The 14,071-nt window shown below is 42.1% G+C and overlaps 1 protein-coding gene and 1 pseudogene across 7 annotated transcripts in view; both read left to right on the top strand.

The window, feature by feature from the left end:
- Nucleotides 1-14,071, top strand: part of epha7 (eph receptor A7) — a 119,123-nt gene that overhangs the window by 54,835 nt on the left and 50,217 nt on the right. The window lies entirely within an intron of this gene.
- On the top strand, nt 776-924 carry LOC119263329 (annotated as a pseudogene).

Here is a 14,071-nt window from a genome sequence, read left to right as displayed (position 1 = left end):
GGGCCTCGCTAGCACAGTGAAGAAAAACATCGCAAAGCAAAGCTGTTGTTCTCACGGGTAATAGCCCACTCTGTTTACTGGGCTCTGTGTACTTAAGCTAATATTTTGATGGGTGTGCACTTGTGTTGAGCAGTTTCAAATGACAATACTTTTATTTCTGTTAAATGTTTGTGAGGAAAGGAGTCGACATTTTCCTCAGTTTCACTTTTATTTGTTTCACATTTAGTTCCTGGGTTTATGTTCATTTTGTCCTGGTACTGCACCATCTCTCACTTTCGAGCATTAGCATTTTATTTTAGACCAAAAATCCCTAAAAGAGAAGAATACTACTCAGCAAACATCAGTTCCTATGATGACAGATGCTGAATGGGCTAAGAAGTTCAACTGCAGTGGGGCTGCACTGCTCACACCTTTAATATGAAGTACTCTGTTCCAGAGAACCTTGCAGAGTCAGAATTGTTTATAGTGGTGCTGATAGGAGCAAGACATCCAAAGTGTCTAAAGGCTCTAAAAGCTTCCTCACAGAAAGTTAGTAAACGAAAATTGTGACAGATGTGCTGCCTGATGTCGGAGACACTGTTTTGCCATAGTTTTTCCAAGAACGTTTTGGCCTAAAACATAGTTTTAAAGCCTTTCCTGGTGGAAAAGTATGTAGAAGGTGTTGTAAGGCAAAGTAGTACTCAAAACTTTCAGATTTACTACTATTGTATTGCTATCAATGTTGCATATAAAGTTTCAGATGACACATGTTGGTTGTTGCTATTAGTGGTCACTAATCACTTCTCTTTCAATTGTAGCATCTGTTCTTTTTAATCCATACGAGGATGTATTAAATTGTTTTTAGGACAGGGAGATGAAAGAGGAGCTTGCTTTGTCCACGCATCGACTTGGTATTGCAGTACCTCCTGGAATGGTGCACCTCCTTTTTTGCAGCAGTCGTGGCCTGGAGGTTAGGGAACCAGCCTTGTGACCGCAAGGTCGTTGGTTCAATCTCCTGAGCTGATGATCTCCGGACATGACTGAAATGCTCTTGAGCAAGGCACCCAACCTCCAACTGCTCCCCAGGTGCTGAGAATAGGGCTGCCCACCACTCTGGGCAAGTGTGCTCACTGCCTCCTAGTGTATGTGCGTTCAGTAAATTCACTGCAGGGTTGGATTAAACGAGGAGGTGAGTTTTCCTGTTGTGAGGCTAAAAAAGAGTAAGTTAGTAGTGAATATTTTTGCTATAGACATTGTGACTCTTGGTTTCTATCATCACCGATTTCTCTACAATTCACCATTTCATATCAAACCACTCTAAACGAGTTTATTTACACCTTTAGAAGTGTGGAATTCCTCAAGAGCTTAACTTGAGACTGTTTTAAATCAGTCTGTCAGCCTCTTCTCTCGGCTGAGCGTTTCCACCAGCTCTGGACGTGTTGAAAGAGCATGTGTTCGGGAGCCCGAGAACGAGGCCCTTCGTCTGTAATTAATACGGCCACTCTATCGATGCGTTATCGCTGCCGAACGGATCCCGTTGGATACCTCGGAGACGGATCACACTTCGGGGAACAATAAGGCCATTGATCGATCTCTTTAAAGTCCTAATCTGTGGCAAGGCCAATAAACAGAATGGACTGATTGATTCACGGGATTCCCAGCGGGCCAGTGCCAGGCGGTGTGGGTTTCTAGTTAAGCGGATCCCACAAGCCTCTTTTGTAGCGCTTGTATGTAGTTTTATGTTACCTGGGAGCCCTTTCTCCCATCTCCCAACACTCTCACTTGCTGTTTCTCTCCCTCACTCTATCTTTCTCCTTCCCTCCCTCTCTCTCACTCTTTCTGTCTCCCCTTTCTCCCTCTGTCTCCTTTCGGTAACTCCATATGAGGTAACGTGATAAGGCCTGGAGCGTCCTCGACAATTCAGCAGCTGTGGCTGGATCGCCGGTGGTCTGTTCGGCCGAGGCCCTGGCTGGACGGAGCCACGGGCACTTAACCTGTGGCTTTGTGCGGAATACCTCCAGATTTGTCTGTCACCCAATCCTTCAGCAATGAATAATTTTCATGGAAGGTGCACTTTAATTACTTTCCCATTTAAATGGCATTACGGCAGCCTATCTCGGTCATTAATCTCGGCCGGGATCCTGTTGCAGGCCTTTTATTGCCGCTGGACCAAGCCCCCCAAATCCCCCAGAATCCTCTCTGCTTGAGCGCACACAAGCTCCCAGCAGTCACCGTTCCTGTCTGTCCTTCCAAAGCTGCGCCCTGCGTCTCACCGTGGACAGACACAAGAACGCAAAGGAGAGAAAGAGAGAGAGTGACAGAGATAGAGAGCGAGAGAATGGCATCCCACAGAAGTCTATTGTGAGTCTGTGCCACTGAGGGGAGCCAAGGCTGGACAGGAACTTTAGTCACATGCATAGACACTATTTGAGCATGTAAGAACTGACCTGAGCATGCTCCGCCCACAAGTGCTTTCTTTTGTAGATACTGTTATAATGTTGGATAAGCTTTACAGAATGCTAGTCTACATATCATCGACTTAGTTCTGATATTTCTGATCCTTTCTGATCAACTCAAATGAGAACGTCTAGCATTGAGGTCTAAGGATTTATACCATGCTGTGTTCTTACTGAGTAGCTTGATTATGATATATTGTTTTGCTTTTGGTACTGGCTAAATTAAGCCTGATCCAGTTCTGATCCTCTTGCTCTGCTACCTTTACCTAGTAGCTTGCCCTAGGTCACAGGTTCCCAGGCTTTTTTTGCCTTTAGTTTGAGCCTAAATTATTTGCTGGCCCAACTGTAAGTGTTGTAAGTCTTAGCCCTATCACTGGGAGACCATGATACCACCATCAATCTTCAGCGATACCATAGCCATCCTGGACCCCGAGTATAAGACAGCATAATTGGCATGGTCCTCCCTCTCTCCCATCACTGAACGCATAGCTAGCCAATGTGGACTTCTGTTAGTTAAGGTTAGTGTTCTCCTCCAAGCGTGTTGAGCTGTCCAGTGATTCTCTATGCTGTCTTAGAGGAAACTTGCGAGCCTTCACCATCTAAGATTTTCTTTTAATTACTACATATCTGTCCACTTTGTGTGATTTTAAGGAGTTAAAGATTGACATTTTAGGTTAGAATGATGTTTTAGCTAGCGAGCTGGCTATTCACTATAACCTATGTGAAATTATCACATAGTTACAAGATTCGTTATGTTAAATTTATCACAACATTGTGGAAAGGAAATATTAACCCTTGTCACTTTTTCTTAGTCGATTATAGTAAAGTTTACATTAAAGGGTTTATTTGGACTTACATTAAAAGTAATGTATGTTTTTTCCTTCTCCTGTAAAGTTACTGCTTTGGAGGTCTTGTTCCAACAACACCAATCAGTTCTATGCAGTGCCACTGAGAACCACAAACCCTGGGTTGGGAAACCCTACTTTCATTTAATGTTGCGCTTTCTGTGCTGTAATGCCAACACATAGGCCAAAACATGACAGGAATAATTGGTAGAATCCTTTAAAAGATCTTTACAGAATGAAACTCTTTTATAAGATGCTTTCAGTTTAGATCATTTAGGTTCTGAATGGGACCATCCAAACCCAAGACAGTAACCATGAACAAACACATTTGTGGGGAGAGCATAGTCAAGTCGATGGTCACTGACTGCCCCCAAACCACCTACCATGCAACACTGGCATGAGCAACTGAGCACTATAGAGCACATATCACACTCCTTATCTGTGTTATGTTTGTGCAGTCTGGGCCTTTTCTCCCTTCCTGTCTTTGTTTACCTGTGTATCTATCTACGAACAGCAAGTCGAGGCAAACCTCGTTCTTTGATATGGTGGAAAGCTGATGTGTGATGATGATGATGTTAAGCTCAGCGGGTTGTGTGTCGGGGGTTGAAAAGCATCACTGATCTGCATTCGGTTTCATCTGCCTCTCCACACCTCTCTCGCTCTCTCTCGCTCTCTCTCTCTCTCTCTCTCTCCCTCTCTCTCTCTCTCTCTCTCTCTCTCTCTCTCTCTCTCTCTCCCTCTCTCTCTCTCTCTTCCTCTTCCTCTCTTCTCCTCTCTCCTTTCGTTGCCGGATGAGCGCATACAGACGTGTTCAATTATTTAGATTCCTGTGAAGTTTTAAGGCCCTTTTTTCTTGTTCTTTCAATGCTTTCTTGTCCCTTTTATTGTTGGGAAGTCCTTTGTTTCTCACTTGGAATCTTTCTCTTTTTTTTTTCATATCTTTTCTCAGCTATTATCCACGCTGTAACTTGGAGCTCTGCATGCCCGAATGTCAGATATCCTTTTTTAAAATAAGAACTAAAGCAATAGAGCAAGCCTGAAGCGAAGGCCTCTCTGATTGTCCAGCACAAAAGGAATCGACGTATATTAGTAGGCAGCTGGAGATGGCTGGTGATAAGGGAGGGAAAGACTCCTGTCTGAACCTGAGAGTGCAGGAGAGTGCGGGGAAAGACATGAGAACGCATTTTCGGTGCAGAAAAAGGGAAATCACAGCGTACAAAGTGCGCTTCAGGTATGTAGTGAGGCACAGTGGAATATAGCTAGTGAAGCACTGCTCTGATGACACATTGAAATATATGAACTCTTTGAATACTAGGCTTATTATTCGGTTATTAATCTTAAGAACAGGGATGTCCCGACTTAGTTATTTGTCCTGATCAGGCAATAGCATTCCGATCCTATTATTCAATGAATAATATGACCATTCAATTCTGGGAAGGTATGCTAGATATGTCTTAGTACTACAGTGCAATGACTTGGACATGTACATTTATTTGTTATGAAACATGCCTTATGATCAAATTTGACTGCACTTGATTTTTGATATGTGAATAGTAGTAGACACCGATGCCTTCTGTTTGATTCGTGGACCATATATGTGAAATAACCATTCGATAGTGTTATGAATATGCTATATGCTATTTACTGCTCAGTGAAATAGCCTTCTTTTTCTATCAGTTTGCAACATTTTGTATCCTGTTTTGTGTTTTTATCCATGGGTGGTCTTTCACTACACTACGCTGCAAGCACTGCACAAATGTATCATACGTTGACAATGGTGACCATGGCGATTACATGACATTTGGCTTCCTAGCCAAAGAGTCAGCGATATGGTCTCCGTCTGCAGCCCTTCATGTGTCCACCACAAAGTTGTGTGCAAAAGACCCTCCCACCTTCGCGATACATCATCAGAAAGGGGTTTCCTAGTCTTTGAACTGGAACCTTGAACAGTCAAGACTACTGCGGTGCCATCGTAGACGGTGAGCTGGCATGTTTACAACAGATGTTGCAATGGGTGAGTTGCCAATTTGGCCAGAATGTCCCTTTAAGATTAATAATTCAGTAGCAACTAACCAATATGCAAATTAGCCAGGAACCGATGTGTGGACCCACATATAGAACTTTATAGTACAAGGGATTAAAACAATAAAAGTAAGTGAAAGTACAGTCCTAAAAAAAGATGGTTCTTAAAGTGTTCTTTAGCAAAGACACAAGCATGAATACTCAAAGGACCATTCGCATGGTCAGGTCAACATAGAATGCATTGTAAATGGCTTTATGTAGAACTCTTTTTGTTTAGAAAGGTTTTATATCAAACCATTTTCTCTACTAAAGAACCCTTGAAAAACCATCATTTGTAAGTGTATAGAACCACTGTCTTTACTAAAGAACCTTTGAAGAACCAGACTGTTGCAAGCACAGTGATGCCCAGTGAAATAGGACGTCCTTTGTGACAACTAAGCATGTTCTTAGGCGCTGTCATCATATTCCAATTTGTAATGTATCTTCAATAAAGCACTTTTTATACGGGGTGCACAGTAAAACACTGAGTATAGCAAGTCCCCAGTTCATTCTAAAGGGCAAGGTTACATAAGTGCAAGCTAATACATACAGATGTGCAGGCCTCCAGCTGTGCCTCCTGGTACTGTTGTTTGTGCGAGTGGCAGGTTGGGTTGTATCATGTTTGCTGGGTCGAGGCTAAAGTGTTTCATTTCCTCCAGTGGAAGGGGGGGGGGGGGGGGGGGGGGGCGATAAAGGAGGCCAATATGAGGATCCAGACACACACGCACACACACATATCAGAGATGCCTGAGAGCAGCTGCCATAGACCCCCGGAGTGCACCCGGCAGACTCCAGATCAGATCAAACCTGCCTGCCACAGCTTGCACTTAAAATGTGTGAGAAGGCATGAGGGAGTGTGCACATGCGAGGGAGGAACAGTGCGTAAATGATTTGAGAGGGTGTGTACAGTGTGTTTGCAGTGGTTTTCAGATGTGTTCTGTCCACGTGTGTGCGTAAAAGACGCAAGTGAGGGGGTCTTCTTTAGCTCAGTGTGTTTGAAGAGAGTGTGACAGGCCGAATGGTGAGTGCCATGCTGGTAAAGAGTCGCGCTACGCTGCTGCCACTTACGACCATTTCACATCTCTACATCTCCCTTCCTTGCTGTGGGCTGACCTGTCATACCCACTTACAATAAAAATGTCCCACCCCTGACATCAATACAGCCATGCTTTACACAGCATCAAATAACATGGTACAGTCATGAATGTGTATAAACAAGCTCTCGTGTACATATAAGCACACTCTCAAAGACAAAAAGGGCAAGGAATATTTGGCTGTATTATGTCTGATTTAATGGCGATTCTATTTTATTGTAGAGTGCTCTGTTTATACCACTGTTATAGAGGTGACATAAACTGTGTGCAACTATGTTGACCCCTAAAATCCCAGCCTTATTACATCCTGTATTTTGTGACACCGAAGTTTGACTAGGCTGTGAGCCAGAGACTTTGCTTTGTGAAAGCATAGTTTGACTAGGCCAATGTCTGGGGACATTGCACCATTATAGGCGAGTTTAATGAGGCTGCAAGCCGAGGACTTTACTCTATGAAAGAGGACTCGACTAGGCCGAGAGCCAGAGACTTTGCACATTACAGTGGAGTTTGACTGGACCACAAGCTGGGGCCTTTGCACCATAACAGTAGAGCATGACTGGACCACAAGCTGGGGCCTTTGCACCATAAAAGTGGAGTTTGACTGGGCCGTGAGTCGGAGACTTTGCACTATAGTAACAGAGTTAGACTTAGTGGCAACCGTGGGACTTTGCACCATGGTAGCAGAGTTAGGCTAGGCTGTGACTCAGGGACAGCGAGGTTTGACAAGGCCGCAAGCCAAGGACTTTGCATCATGGCAGCAGAGTTTGACAAGGCTATGAGCATAGAGTTTGCACCATGACATAGGAGTATTATTAGGCCACAAGCCAGGCACTGTGAGCAGGATGTTTGCACCATGACAGCGGATTTCAACTAGGCTGTCTTTGCACCACAGTAACAGAGCTAGGCTAGGCAATGACCCTGGAACTTTGCCCCGCAACAGCAAAGTTTGACTAGGCCGCAAGCCAGGCACTTTGCACCATGTCAACTAGACTGCAAGCTAGGGAACTTTGCAGTTTAACTAGGCTGTGATCTGGGTCTCTTTGTACTGCAGCAGTGGAGTTTTACTAGGCCGCAAGCCAGATACTTGTGACAGTGGAGCTTGACCGAGCTCAGAGCTGCAGACTTCATATCATTTGTTATAGAAGAGTAAAATGAAAATCTTGGTGTGCTGGTGGCTCATGATCATTCAGGGGTTAAAGAGGAAAGTAAACCACATAACAACCACTTTAAATCAGTAATACCCATGTTTTGACTGCATTTAAGCTTGCCACTATTTAATGGCCAGTTTGCATGGTAGTCCATGCAGTTATTCAATTATAAGTCTTAGGATATAACTAGGCTGGGATTTTAAGGGTTTAAATTGCTTGTTAGCTGCATGAGTACAAGGATATTATACACTTAGATAGAAGCTAACAGCGTATTTTTAAAACACATGTGAAAAGTGTAATGTGAAAGTGAAAATATTGTCATTTCAGAAATGTTAATATAATTTAAATATATCAGTTCAGCATCTGTAAAAAAGGTTTGTCAGATTTGTCAGTAATGTTTTACATTGTTGCACCAGAATTCTACATGATTTGTCTGAAGTTCCTTCTGTTTATTGACATAAAGAGCCTGCATGTAGAGATGTTTACTGCATTGCTGCATTAGATGCTCTAGAACCCAGCTCTTTTCAGATGAGCCAAAAGAAAAGAGGATGAAGGAGAATTCTTCTGCATGAAATTCTGACATTCTTTGTCTCATCGGCAAGTTGTCTCCTGTGGAGAAGGGAACTAATTACGTCCTCATATGTCCCTGCTCACACCTCCCATTCTCTCCATCAGCTATAGACTTTATAATGAGTTCTGCTCTGACTACTTTCAGCCAGGCAAAGAAGAAAAGAAAAAAAAACTGTGGAATATTCCAGAAAAGAAAGGAATCTCACTTGTACGGAATCTTGCCAGCACCTGTGAAAGAGGTTAGGTGCAATTATAAGTGACCTTTTGGCCCCTCATAGTTGTCGCACAAATGTATAGCCTGACCCTAAAGTGGGTTTTCACCTCGCACACCTGCTGCGCCTTTTAACATGTATGCAGACGTAGTTCCTCCGTCCAGTAGTGTTTTTTTTATTATTATTTTTTATCAAAGCTGAGGGACTATATAAAGGCCATCTGGTTTTGGGGCAGGGGGCTTTTAATGATTTTGGTATAAAACAACAGTAAAAAGATGCCAGTGATACAGAGCATGTGTGAGTGAGCGGTAGAGGATGTGAGAATTCTAGCCGAGACAGATGGGACACACATCTGGACCGGAGGCTGTAACAGCAGCCAGAGGAGCAGATTCTGGAATAGTGGCAAGTAAGCAAAGGCTTTGAAACGGTTTCTTCTTCTTTGGGCTCCACGGCCAGGTGGTCAGCAAGGACAGTATGCGATTGTTTTGGATTGTTTCATTTACCTTGGTCATCGTCCATGGCCACATTTCAAACGGGGCGTCCTGCTTCTTCAAGGAAGTTTACTCTAGAGCTTCTGCTTTGGATTTTTTCGCAGGGACATTTAATTGAGCGCTCAGCCTTGTGCATCGCTGCAATCATTTTTGTTTCTTTTCTTTAGGCAAGACTTTAAAGAAACGACTACATGCCAACCATTATGTACAAACAGACTACAAGGTCGGTGCAGTCTTAAACCCAGTGTTTCTTTTTTTTCTCCACCTCCGTTCCCCCATTTTTTGTTGTATATTTTTAGAGCTCAAGCCTTATTTTACTTGCCTCAGCCGAGCAGCCGAGTGATTTTTCTCTCTTGACAGCTCAGCGTAGACAAACACACCCAGAGTGGACAAAATGAACTAGTGTCATTTTTCTATTTTAGGTTAGGGGGGGACTATCACTTGACGTTAGACAAAATACCAACTGCTGTCTTTGTTTCTTTTTTGTCCCTGCTTTTGCTGACCTCCTCTTTTCTCCCAGTGAAAGAGATAGAGAGAGGTGGTGGTGGGGGGTTGGGGAGAGAGATTGTGTAAACAGGTCTAAACAGATGTATCTCATCTCATCATCATCCTCATAAACAGGTCTTGCCGCTCGATGATATACATGAATCATGGATCTTCAGATTTGCCATATGCTATTCCACTTAATTCAATTGAGTTTTGTTTGTGTAGCAACAGAAATTGTCCCAGAGTATCTTTTCCAGAAATCAGTGAGCCGAGGACCATAGTAGCAGTTCACATTCTGAAAGCATAAGGGAACACTGAGAGGAACCAGACTCAAAAGAAAAACCTCCGGAAGAACATGAGAAGGACACACTAAGAGGAACCAAGGCTCTAAAGTAGAAACTCTAAAAGCGTGTGGAAGAAACATTGATAGGAAGCAAAAGAGAAATACTTCCCAAAAGCATGAGGAAGAAACATTGAGGAGAACCAAAACTCAAAGAAAAAGCTCTTCAAGAGCATAAGGAGGAAACACTGAGTAACCTACACTCAAAAGGAGAAACCCTGAAAGAACATAAAGAAGAAACACTGAGAATAGTTAAGACTCAAAAACAAAACCCTCCAAAGAACATGGAGAAGGAACACTGAGAGGAACCTAGAATCAAAATGATAACCTTCCTAAGAGCAAGAAGAAGGAACACTGAGAGGAATCAAGACTCAAAATGAAAAACTTCCAAAGAGCATAAAGAAGGACCAATAAGAGGAACCTAGAGTCAAAAGGAAAATTTCCCAAAGAGCATGATAAAGGAACACTGAGAGAAATAAAGACTCAAAGTAAAAATAAAAAAATTCAGAGAGCTAGAAGAAGGAACCTTGAGAGCAATCAAGAACAACAGCTCTCAGAGAACACACACACACACAAAAATGGAACACCGAGGGGAACCTAGACTCAAAATGGAAGATTCCCGCACAAAGACCAAGAAGAAGGAACACTGGGAGGAATCAAGACTCAAAATGAAAAACTTCCCAAGAACATAAAGAAGGAACACTAACAGGAACCTAGAATCAAAAGGAAAAAGTCCTAAAGAGCATGATGAAGGAACACAGAGAGAAACTTAGACTCAAAATGAAAAACTTCCAAAGACCATAAAGATGGACAACTGAGAGGAACCAACACTCAAAAGGAGAAACGTCTTAAGAACATAAAGCAGAAACACTGGAATCAAGACACAAAAGGAGAACTCTATAAGCGTCTTAGGACATTTAGAACCAAAATCTCTGTTGATGACCTTTAGAATAGAATAGACACTCGTTAATGGCCACCACTAGGAGAAGATCATGGGATGATGCAGCTGCAAGTGGGGTGGCTTGAAGGAAGAGTCAAGCAGAATGGCAGTTCCCTGAATAATAGACTGATGGTCAGAGACTCTTTCCTGTATGCATCTGGGGTTCTTTGGCCTCAGAATACAGGCGTAATCTTAAAAGACTACTGTTAAAACAGACTTTATGGCAGGCTTATGTACATCTCTTATAAAAGTCAGATACCTTTTGGCATAGTGTCTCTGTCACTACTTTCCAGGGGCCCAACATTTTTCTGCTAAAATGATTGTCAGTGTAAGTGCTTCAGCAGAACTAAAACATTTTGACAAGGCTCTTGCTTCTCTTGGAAATCTGAATGTTCGTAATGTGGTAAAGATGTTCCACACACTTGATGTCCCAGTGGTTTCAGGCTGAGGAGCGCTCAGAGCGACAGTGCTAAATGAGATAGAGAGAAGATGCTTTTATAGTAACGTTAGTTCAGGTGAGAAAGAGGCCCATCTGCGGGGCCTTACCTGGCCTCAACCGTCTCAAATGAGAATTCCTAATTCCTAATCTTTGTCACCTGCAGGATCATAAGAGTGGCTGAATGGCAGCTAGAAAATGATAATTCTGACCTTCTCAGAGGACAAGAGACACGATATTTAATTTCTGACATGTCAGATTTTGTCAGCGACCCTTAAGTGTTACGAGTCTCTTACAGCGTGTAATGATTTTCTGTATCTCTCTTCAATCTCTTCACCAGAACCTTTGGAAGAGATGTTGAGCAATGATCAGAGTTCAGATGCTTTAGAGATCAATAAAACACACCCGCACTACATCTCTTCAGCCGTGTTTGAGCTGCAATCATCTTTTTTGGGAGGGTAGAGTAATTAAAGTACTATTTGGACAAGATTAGTTTTTAATGTTCCCATTCATCTTATAGTACTGCTATGCTCCATGTTGTTATTGTTATTGAGTGTGATGTCTGTCAAGTTGTATCTGCACAGTCTGGGCTATCTGAATTCAAATATATCACCATTACTGTCCATATCTTCAAAGCAGCATTGCTTGCCTGCTAACGTTTTCCCTTCAGTGTTACATTTACACTTTTCATAACTTCTTTAGGTCTTTAATTGTGAAACAAGCATTTTTACATGGTGTCAAAAGTGAATTAGCTTGTGAAATCCCTTACAAAAGAATCTTCTCTGGTAAAATCAGGCTTAAAGAGGACAGTCAGATTCTTATAAGTGCTTCATGGGAAACTGTAGCAAGCCAGAGTTGTGCAAAAAGTATGCTACAAATAATTTGACCCTTTGTGCCTATATTACCCTCAGCTAATTGAAAGGTGTTTCACCAAAGTGTGTGAATCCTTCGCCATTTACATGACAAAAGTGCAGCATCCACCAATTAAGTGCTGACCGAGCGGATTTGGATTTCTTAAGCAAACAGTCAGGAGCACAAAGCAGGGCTAAAGCCACTGCCTGTCACCAGGCTCAGAGTAATTGGGAGCAGACTGGGCCAACAAGCTCCACACCCCAAAAACTAACGGGCATCCGGGCATCCAGGCCTCCCACATAGAGCTGCGTCTCGTCCCCAATTACTGTAAACCCCAAACCTTCAATACCCCACACAGAATGGCAGCACCTGGTTGGCTGTTGTCCTCTTGTTTTGCTTGATCTTTAGCTTTTGTTTGCTGGTGCTGGAAGTTCAGTTGGTGCTGCGTTCAGTTTGTTCTCTCTGCATGTAAAAGCGCTGCATGGCAGCGTGGCTGAGCGACATTGATGGTGGTCTTTAGTCTGTTCAAAGCCCACTTACACACAGTGTGTCATCATTGTCCCAGATTGCAGTAGGGAGAGGGTTATGGATATGAATAGCTTTTGCTCTGGGTTAATGGTGAGGTATTAGAGCCATTCAAGCTAATAAACAAAGAACAGGCTGGAGCAGCTATTTGAATGGTGGGCTTTATTTAATGCTGCTTGTGTTAGGCCGACCACTTTTAGCAGACAAAGCAATTAAGAGCAGTTCGAGGCATTGACTACCAATTAGATCCATGTGCTTGAAGAGAATTTGCTTGGGCAGAATTTCTGTAACACGCTTGTGTTTTCTGTTCCGTCTCATGCTTTTTGTCGTTGATCACTTCTTGCTCACTATATAAATGAGGTGTTCACGAGCACACGTTTAAAGGCATCGTTTGCTTCATGACAGTCTGACACACACATAATGTCTAATGACAGACATTATTTATTTTAATAATGGTATAAATGTTTAGCTAACAATAGTAGTTTGCTTTTTTAAAACCATATTTTCTTTAAACTTTACTCGAAGGCTCCCTGCATAGGCACTTCACAACACATGTATAGGGACTACATATTGAAAAAGCTTTTATGATGCATGTTTTATTACATAAATGACTTGTTGATATAGTTAAGAAGCATTATTTGCTATTAATGGAACTTAATGGTAGAATACCATATTGCCATTCAGTGGCATATATATATATATATATATATATATATATATATATATATATATATATATATATATATATATATATATATATATATATATATGAATAGTGCAAGCAGCACAACACACACTAACACACCACCACCACATCAGTGTCACGTGTCACTGCAGTGCTGAGAATGATCCACCACTCAAATAGTACCTGCTCTGTGAGGGTCTATGGGGGCCCTGACCACTGAAGAACAGGGTAAAAGGGGGGTAACAAAGTATCAGAGAAACAGATGGACTACAGTCTGTAACTGTAGAACTACAAAGTGCAGCTATACAGTAAGTGGAGCTGATAAAATGGACAATGAGTGTAGAAACAGGGAGGTGGTCATCATGTTATGCCTGATTGGTGTATGTTTGTAACACATGCATAAGCACAATGTATTGAAAAAGTAATACTTAAGAATGTTCTTAAATGTTATTCAATGCTTAAGCACTACAGAATTTTGTCTGTAGTGACATATAGTGCCATGGTTGGAATAGCATAGTGGATTACACCGTCAACCTATGTAGTGGACAAGCGTTCAATTGAGCAACATGCTATATTAATAAGAGCAAGACTCCTAACATTCCAATCGCCTAACATATAAGATAAGAGCGACTGCCTAGTGCATACATGTAAATCAGGCAAATAAGTCTGTTTGAGATTATACTAAAAAACTGAGGTAAGCATGTAATGACTTGTACATGCTTTTTGGATGCTTATTTATTAGGTATAAGCATCCGTTATTACATTACTATAGCTATTAGCCTCATACCTCCAATGTGATGCTATAGGAGAAGAAATTCACACCCCAAACATGTCTTGGCTGGGCTGAGGGAAAAATATATATTAATTATTCTGTCAGGCTTTCCTATAAAACCTGTACCTGTCTATTTTTCCACTTCACTCAGGGAACAAATGAAAGTGAGGGGTTGAAAT

The sequence above is a fragment of the Pygocentrus nattereri genome, chromosome 4 (assembly GCF_015220715.1).
Source record: "Pygocentrus nattereri isolate fPygNat1 chromosome 4, fPygNat1.pri, whole genome shotgun sequence".
Classification (NCBI taxonomy): Eukaryota; Metazoa; Chordata; class Actinopteri; order Characiformes; family Serrasalmidae; genus Pygocentrus; species Pygocentrus nattereri.
The sequence above is the reverse complement of the archived record's forward strand: the minus strand, read 5'-3'. Positions and strand labels throughout refer to the sequence as shown.